Raw genomic sequence first — 8,380 nt, forward strand, 5'->3', positions numbered from 1 at the left:
TAGGGTCATTGCTGGCGCTGCTTCTTTACTACCACTCTAATCAAAAGGATCTTCTCCATTGATTCCTGGGTTATGAGTACTACTTTCATGCTCATTGATACTGTACACTCACACACACTCACACAAGCACGAATGCACACGCCCAGACGGATACAGCACATGCACATTTGCAGTGCAACATTTGCTTCTTTCCTGTGGGCTAGTGTTAGGTTTCCATAATGAATTCTGCTGGAATGTTGGTCAATCCCAAATGACCAGCAGGGGAGGCAGCAAGCATCGGCTGAGACCAATATGTGCGTGTGGAAAGAACTGGGGAAATGTGTGCTTTTCAACACAAAATTTTTTTTCTGCACATGGCTGTTGTCTGATAAACAAAAATGTCTTTTTGTTTATTCATATATAAATTATTGCGTGATTCATGTGCATTACTGTGGATGATTTGTGCATGTCTATAAAAAGAGTGCACAGTCCAGAAGCAGTGAAGCTTTCCATCTTTCCATTTAGATATGTGTCATTTTTCTATCTTATATGCATGTTAGATTGTTTGTTTCAGCGTGTATGCATATGGGTGTGTGAGTGTGTCCAGTGCTGTGGAGCACTGAGCTGTGTGATGAGGCCGTAGAGGCAGTGGGGGTGCAGATGGTGTACTGAGGCCTGAGGACAGTCAGCCTGTCCATGACTCACACTCAGCAAGCCAGCAACTTGCTCTCTCCCTCTGCCATTGCTCTCTCTTTCCTTGGTGGCCCAGAAACTAGAATACAACAAGTGTGTGTGTGTGTGTGTGTGTGTGTGTGTGTGTGTGTGTGTGTGTGTGTGTGTGTGTGACTGCGGGAGGCAACAGAAAATGCAGACTGAGCTGTCTGTATGCATGTGTCTATTTTTGTGACTGTGTGCCTGTGTATATGCCGATATCTGTGTGTGTGTGTGTGTGTGTGTGTGTGTGTGTGTGTGTGTGTGTGTGTGTGTGTGTGTGAGAGAGACAGTGAGAGCGGCTGTCCGGTTGAAGCTGCTGACATCCTTTTCAGGACAGATTTACCACTGCAGAACAGCACAAAAGCCTTTTGTCCACAGCTCCACTTTTATCTTACTCACTTTGTCACTATCGTTCTACCTACTGCCATCTCACTTGGCTCCTCGAGAACCTTTACACATGGAGGAAGGGGATTTGGGGCTTTGGAGCTTATATCCTGATTTTCTCAGTTTCTTGAATGAGGGATTAGGATTGAAAAGGGTCACAGGAATTGCTTTACTTTCAGTCTGATCGATGTAGGGGGACGTTTTTCTTAAAAATCAAATATTGATCCCCTATTTTCTCTTAGCATGAAAAGGTTGTCACATCCAAAGTATTGCTTTCTGGTTAACATACATAGGGACTGACTATATTAACAATGGACCTCAGCCGTTAAAGAGTTCATTCTCTATCAGGGTTCATTGCCGAAATGGTTGAAGAACCCCTGTTTAACAACCCTCTTGAAGGGCTTCACAAATTATAAAAAGGAAACCAAAGTGATGGGTTCATATTCCCATGGTGTAACGGTTGTTAAAATCTTCAGCTTGAGATCTACAGTAAATTAAATTTAGTCTCAAAAGGGCTTATTAAAGCATGTCAGAAATCCCGTCATTTTTCGACCCACCAGACACAGACCTTGTAGTGAGCTCTTTTGGATCCCAAATGATAACCAGCCTTAATGTGCCAGTCAGCGTCTACCGCCACAGCTAGAGGCAAAGACTGACATTTCCAGGAGTCTGGTTTCACTGATGCAGTAGCAGTATTTTCAAAGCTTGTTTCTACTTGGAGGTCCAGGAAAATGAAATACTTTCTTTTTTTTTTTTTTATGTACATTTCATCAGTTTTTTTTTTTTTTTTTTTTATGTGATCAAAATATAGATGGTGATAAATGTCTAACCACCATATCAGTTACATTGTTACAGCCCAGCCAGGAGCCTGATATGTTTATAGCGTTGTCGTCACAAGGCCACTGCAGTTTTACAAGAGCTTGATTTTCAACTAGAATGATTCTCTAGATAGTCTTGACATGGTCCATTTTTATTTTCTTACCTGAACTGAGAGGCCACATTGCAAGTTTTAGAAAACAAGACTAAGAATCTACAGCAATGCTATCACTTGTGTGAGCTGTACTTATAGACGCAGCAGTGCTTTGAGCTAAATGCTAACACAAGCATGCTAACAGGCACACGATGACAATGTTCACATGCTGATATTACGGAGGTTATAATGTTTATCATGTTCACCATCTTGGTTTAGCGTGTGTTAGCATGCTAATATTCGCAAATTAGCACTAAACACAAAGTACAGCAGAGGCTGATGGGAATGCCATTAGCTTAGCAGGTGTTTGGTCATAAACAAAAAGCATTGAACAAATTAAATTTTCAATCTGATGTTGGCATTGGATGACAAGTCTGAAGACCAACAATGTTACTACAATTCATTGTGACAGGGGCATGAATATGTGTTCCAAATATCAAGGCAATGCATCTAGTAATAAGACTTTTCACTCAAACTTACAAATGTCTCGTGGAGCTTGTGGAAAAAGTATGATTAATCCTTTACACAGCAATCCATATAATAGTTGTTGAGATATTTCAGTCTGGTCCAAAGTGGACCAGTGGACCAATCAACTGACTGACATTTCCATCACCAGAGCTACATTGCTAGCATAGCTGAAAATTCATGAAACTGAGCCGTAGCACGAGGAAGATAAAATACACAGCTGACAATCTGTAAATAACACTGTTTCTAAAAATTCCCAGAAAGTTGACTTTGCAAAGATGGAAAGCTTTCGTGTGACAGCTTCAAGAAAACTCTGCTAAGCAGAGAATGTATGCAAGTCTTTCAGTCCCGCTCACTCTGCTTCTCCAATTATACTTGATATGTCTGTTTGGCTGTCTCCCCTGTCTTTCCTTTGAGAATTGAGGAGATGACGAACGAAGATGGGAACAATGCACCCCCGCACACCCTTTACCCCACATTCATGGACACGCGCAGAAACATATAAACACTTACCTACCCCATTAACATACAGAGCGAAACACTCGCTACAACTCTAGGTATGAGGATAAACATCCTTCTGCAGATACACACAGAAACACATACACACTCCCATGTCTACTTTTGCCCTCACGCTATTTGTCTACATGTAGCGAAAGAGAAGGGGTAACAGTGCTGTGTATTTGAGCATGACTGGGCTGATGTGGCTGTGGCCTTACATGCATGAGTAAGACTGTACAGTGCATGGCTTCAATACCCTACAGGCCCAGCAATGGGTAGTAACACACTGACACAGTTATCCGACCAGACTAATCAGGTCTGGGACTATGTGTGTGTGTACAAGTGTGTAGGAGAACCTTTGTATGTATATGCATGTCTTCATGTGTGGGTGTGACCTTTTCGTACACTTGCTGGGAAGCCTATACAATACTCCATTCTCTTCCACTGCCCTCTCACGTGGATGTGGATTTAATAAATAAAGCACGAGTGTGTGTACGTGCATATACGTCCAGCTCCTTGAGTGTCTCGTGTCCCGTCACGCATCTATGACCTCACATGTGACATAAACACCTCTGTCCCTCTGCGATGGCTTGCCTCTCCTCCTCTACATCTTCTCAAATTCATAAATATCTCTCCTGCCAGAAAAAAACCTGTCAGATGTGTCAGAGTTTTCTATGGAAGCTCTTGGCAGAGGATCATGCTCTCTTACAACCATCTGACCCAGTTTCAGTCCTCACATCCCCACAGTTAAGATGCTGAGGGATATTATTATGCATTATACACAAAAAAACACACACACAAAAACGCAAACATTTAACCAAGTCTGCATCATTGCACATTACAACAAACTTCCCTTGTCACAATGAAATGGTGTGGTACACCAAATCTCCAAATACACACATGCACATATACTACAGTAGCTTGCATAAGTGTTTCTCCAAATCAAGCAATCCAGTATGAAATTAAAAAAAAGACAGTCCCATCGTTAATCCAGTCTAAATCAGTCGGTCTGGGAGCATCAATTTAATGAGTAAATTAGAGTGCTGCCGCTGCGGCACTACACTCATCTGCACTCATGCCTGTGATCCTCCTATTCCATATCAGCTACAAACAGGGGAACAGAGACAAAGACGGAATCTGAATGTAACTGAATGTATCCGACTGTGTCTAAATGTATTTTCTAACCTGTTTGTCATCCTGCATTTATGCATCGTGTTTGGAGTAGTGGTTGATGATCAGAGGTCAAAGACCTGAATCAAAGTGTTCAGTGAGTAATAGAAAATGATGACAGAACCAAAGAAGAAACAAAACAATACAAGGAGGGAGGAGTGGAGCGAAACCAGTGAATAAAGAGAGAATGAAGAAAGGGAAGAAGATAAGGAGGCGGGTAGGACAAAAAAAATGGTAGATGGGTATAATACACAGAACAAATTATCACAAGTGTGATGCAATAAGAGATGAATTGAATGCATGGGAGAATGAAGGAAGGGTATAATCAAGGGAAAGACATGTGGAGGCAAAAAAGACACCGAAGAAGAAGCAGGTAAGGAAGGAGCAAGAGGAACTAATAAAAGAATGAACAAACAAACAAATGTAAGGCACAAAGAGGGATATAGGAATAGGAATAGGAAAAAACAGGGAGGCATAAACAAGGAAAGAAAGGCAAGGACGGATGTATGGACCAAAAAGCAGGAACAAAGTAAGAATGTAATGGACACAAGGAGGGATGTGCATAAGAAATGATGGTGGGAAAGAAAAGAGACTGGATAGATACAAAATAGAAGAATGGCCAAAGTACGAGAGGAAAGTATGCAGTAAGGACAAAAAAAAAAAGGAAGCAAAAAACAAAGAGATGACTAAATGATTGGAAGGGGGAGAGAAAGGTCCTTAAATAGAAATAACAGAGCTGCCACTCCACTGTGACTCCCCGTTGAGCCTATGAATGGATCACTGGCTTCACCACGACACTCACTGACCTGCATAACAGCAACCAATTAACACGTTGTCACATCTGATGCCAACTTGATCGAGCACCAAAGAGGTGGGAGAGGTGGGGGTGGAGGGTCATGGTGATGGTGTGTATGAGAGAGAAAGAGAGAGACAGATATTGAGAAAGACAGAAGAATAAAATCGGAATACATCTCCACTGCCACGAGCCAAATATGAGTGAGTGAGTGAGTGAGTGAGTGAATGCAGTGACGGGACAGTAGGTGTGCAACTAATGATGCCGCCTTATAAATGAGGCCGACATATCCATTCACACTCACACATTTCCATTGTATGACCCTCATTATCCCCCTGCGGATTTATGTGATGTGCATTTATTTGTGTGCATATTCAAAAGCACAGCCAGATTAAGAGAACAGTATTTTTTTTTTTAAATGGATTCAGGACGAGACTGAACGTGCGTGCCTTTCATTATTCATGTCTGGTTTAGTGGCAGTATCCTGCCGCCATGGAGAGAAGTACAAAGAGAAGTAAAAAAAAAATGAAAAAAAAGAAGTGAGGCAGGAAGGGGGAGAGGAGAGAGGAAGGACAACGTGAAAGATGAGGGAAATAGGAGAATTAGATGAGGTAAAAAGGGTCAGAGAGAAACATTATCTTTTGATGTACTTCAGTGAAACAGCTCATTACAAACCAGAGCAACAAAAGTAGAAAAAAATTCTCCAGCTCCCACACACACACACCCACATACAAAGGCACAGCAGCATATGACTGAGAATACAAAACAATCCACAGTAGCCCACAGAGGCGCGATTGACATTATAAAACATACAGTGAGAGACGGGGATGAAGGCAGGTGAGACAGTCAGAAGAAGAAGTGAGAGAATGAAAAGAAAGTGAAACATCTCGGTATTTCTCTGGCCCGGTGAACTGAGGGCATTCCAGGATGGAGGGAACTCTTTATACTCCACCTCCTCCAGGCCTCAAGCTGCCTTTCAGCTCCCTCCCTCAATACTTTGAGTCTCTCCCCTCCCTCTCCCTCTCCTTCTCCCTCTTATCCATTCACTTTCTCATCACCCCTTCCTCCCCTGCTGTGGATTTGCACCCGCCTCCTCCAAATTCCACTCAGTTATTTTCATTTTGGGTAATTTTTATTCTGCCGATGTTTATTCATGACGAGGTTCTGAGAGAGAGATAAGAAGCCAAGTGCTGAGCTGGCCCCGAGGGCTGCAAGGGCTCCAAGTCAGTCTGTACACACACACAAACACACAACTCAAATGCACATAAACACACACACACACACGCATGCACACGCACAGGTACACACAAGCACATGCTTGCATACACGCTCACGTAAGGGCACACACACAGACACACAAGCACATGCTTGCATACACGCTCATGTAAGGGCACACACACACACACACACGCTAACCCTGCCTTAAACAGACACACACATTTTTTTTTGGTTTCTCATCACGTACAAATGGAGGTGTTTAGTCCGTGAAACGCCACTGTCGTTATCAGATTGAGACTGAGCCGGCTGCCTCCCTTCACTGTGTCTGTTTGTCAAGGAGAAAATATTTTTTTTTTTTTTTTTTTTCTCTGAGATGTCAGTACCAAAACATGCCTGACCCTCATCTGTCAGCAGTGTTTATCATAATATCATGACAGACACACACACCCCACAAGGGAGGCTGTTTCTCTTCAAAAAAAAAAAAAAAGGACAAAAACCCCCCCCTCCTACCTTCATATGCATAGTTGTGTTTGCATGTTGCCTACTGTGTGCAAGTGTGCATGTGTGTGCAGACAGATTTGCAGTTAAAATGGCCAGAGGGAAGACGTGGATGTACTGTACATAAAGTGAGCAAAAGACACAGAGAAAATGAGGCGTTTGTTTCTCAGAGTGGGTTAAAATCCCTTCTTATTCAGTTTCACGGGTTCCCAAAATCTGCTCAGACACTTTCCTATTTCGGCACCTTTCTCTAAGTCCCCAGACAATACACACCATCCTGATCCCTGTCTGTGTCTCTCTTCTGCACCTTTTCCCACCTCTCTAAATCCTGAGAAGCCAGCGACTGAGCCTGAGATTGTGTCTGGCATGGGGCGTGACTGCCAGTTTGATCACAAAGGTAAAACCCCCTAAAACAACTAGCTGTAATTACACTTGCAGGTTTTAATTCAGGTTCCACAAACAGGCTGCAGTCTGACCATCTGTTAGAAAACCACACAATGTTTTTGAAAGATTTCCTTACTGGTCTACTTTTCCCTACCCTGAAAGGCCTAACGTATTCCAATAGTTAACTCCCATTCCCAGGGGCTCTGATAACCCAGTATGCACTGATTTGCAGGTGAAAAGACCTCTGACCTGGACATTTTTAGCGTTACGTGAATACCTACAGTACATGACCATCCAGCCACATTACCATGAATACTCTGCAATGTGAAGCAGGTTCTAACTACATATTGAAAGACTACTTGAGTACCTCTGTCAGGGGGAAACACTTCTCTCGTTAGCATGAAACGTCTTGTTGGTGGTCCTGGCCTAACTTCCCAGATATATTGACATCAGTACTTAGTCCCTCAGTGCTGTCCAATTGCAAGCTGGGCAGCAGCAAGACACACATAATTAAAATGAAGGCCAGGAAAAAAAATTTTTTTTTTAAATTTTATAGCCATGTCGAAAAGACACTGTTGTCACGAGCCTGGAGAAATCTAATGCTTGCTCTGCCAAAGACAGAACCACAAAGAACTTAGTGGCTGGAATTCATTTTTACCAGGTTCCCTCAACTATTCAAACGTTTTACTGAGGCGCTTTATGGACTGCTTCAAAAACCGGTCACAGTTCGACGCGGGATTTACGCGGTGGTCATTTCTGAAGGAGAAGGCAGTTCCCACTTTATGTCACACAAGCGGTAAGTATGTATTATTTGTGGATTTGTGATATTTAAGCGGGTCGCCGATGATCTGGTTGCGTTCATGCCAAGCAGGGACAACAGCACAAAGATCGAAATGGGTTGTGAATATTGACACGCTATACCTCCCGCTAGCACGGATAAATTACCCACAATTTAACCAATCAGTTCACATTCCAGTAACTATGAGCACGAAGTGTAAATAATTCAGACTTACCAGCATCTTAAACCAGCAAGACAGCAAAGCGGCGGTGAAGCGGTTATGATGTCCCTGTTCATTCCTCGATTGTTTATATTCCTTTAGTCCATAAATGCCCAAAGATTTAAAACAAAATACAAACAAAGGAGTTTTTCATAAAAGTATTCCAAGTTATGGATACTCTCATGTGAAGTCCATTTCAGTCTCTAGAGCGACTTTGTTTGCAGTAATTCTCTCCACATTTCCGCCATCTCCTTCCGACGGCCCGGCACTGGGCATGCGTGTTTTCCTGCTCCCGCCAAGCTCGCAAAA

Source organism: Seriola aureovittata, chromosome 13 (genome assembly GCF_021018895.1).
Source record: "Seriola aureovittata isolate HTS-2021-v1 ecotype China chromosome 13, ASM2101889v1, whole genome shotgun sequence".
Classification (NCBI taxonomy): domain Eukaryota; kingdom Metazoa; phylum Chordata; class Actinopteri; order Carangiformes; family Carangidae; genus Seriola; species Seriola aureovittata.